A 1,126-nucleotide genomic window follows, 5' to 3' on the forward strand; every position below is an offset into this window, starting at 1 on the left:
GAAACTGTAGACAGAATAAGAAACGAGAACATAAAAAACAAAAACATAGAAAACGAACTGTTTTCGAACAATGAAAAAAACAAACAGAGAAACGAGACATGCAAAATAAAGAACATTCCCTTCATCAGTTGTCCCCTGTTTTATCTACTCTGCGTTTCGAAGGTAAGGACAAGACGCAACTTCGAGAAAACAGTCCTTCCTGCAAAGTAAATTAAATAAAATGTGGTATTGTTTGCGGAGGGTGAAAGTGGTAACAAAAGCAGGGCAGTTAGAACAAACGAGTAAAAACAAACGGTGAGGTCTGTTAAGCCAAGACGATGTGAAGTGGTGAACGCTGGAAAAACGAGCTTTGAGAAGATACAGATAAAAGCACGTCTTGTCTTTAGGAAGGAAGTGGAAGAAAGAAAGAATGGATGTTAGTCACGTGTGAGCAGCGAGATAGACAGAAAAGAGATAGAATAAGTGTGCGTATCATAATTAGTAAGAAAAAACTTACTTGGAAAAGGATGTGTGGCGACTCTCTCTCTCACTCTTCTTCCTTGATTCTCTTGTTGCTCACACGTGACCAACGGCCATTCCTTGTTTCTTCCACTTCCTTCCTAAAGACAAGACGTGCATTTATCTGTCTCTTCTGAAAGCTCTTTTTTCCAGCGTTGACCACTTCACATCGTCTTGGCTTAACAGACCTCACCATTTCTTTTTACTCTTTTTTCTCTCTGTCCCGTTTTTGTTACTACTGTCACTCTCCGCAAAAAAGTTACAAATTTTATTTAATTTGCTTCGCCGGATGGACTGTTTTAACGAAGTGCCTTGTCCTTACCTTTGAAACGCGGAGTAGATAAAACGCTAGCCACTACACATTCCTTTTTTTCTCTGCTTGTGTCTTTCTGTTTTCCTTTCTGCTCGAAACGTTAAAGACTTTTTCACTCCCGAGCGTTCTACTAATACATCTGTTTGCTTTCTACACCACCTGTTTTTCTCTTTTGTTTTTTCGTGAATTCTCCCTATATACATGTATATGTAGGTATGTACATATATGTATGTACATACACATGTATTTATATATAATTTACATTATACATACATGCATATATACATATATGTATATTCATACATATATATAAAT

This window comes from Octopus bimaculoides, chromosome 3 (assembly GCF_001194135.2).
Source record: "Octopus bimaculoides isolate UCB-OBI-ISO-001 chromosome 3, ASM119413v2, whole genome shotgun sequence".
Taxonomy (NCBI): Eukaryota; Metazoa; Mollusca; class Cephalopoda; order Octopoda; family Octopodidae; genus Octopus; species Octopus bimaculoides.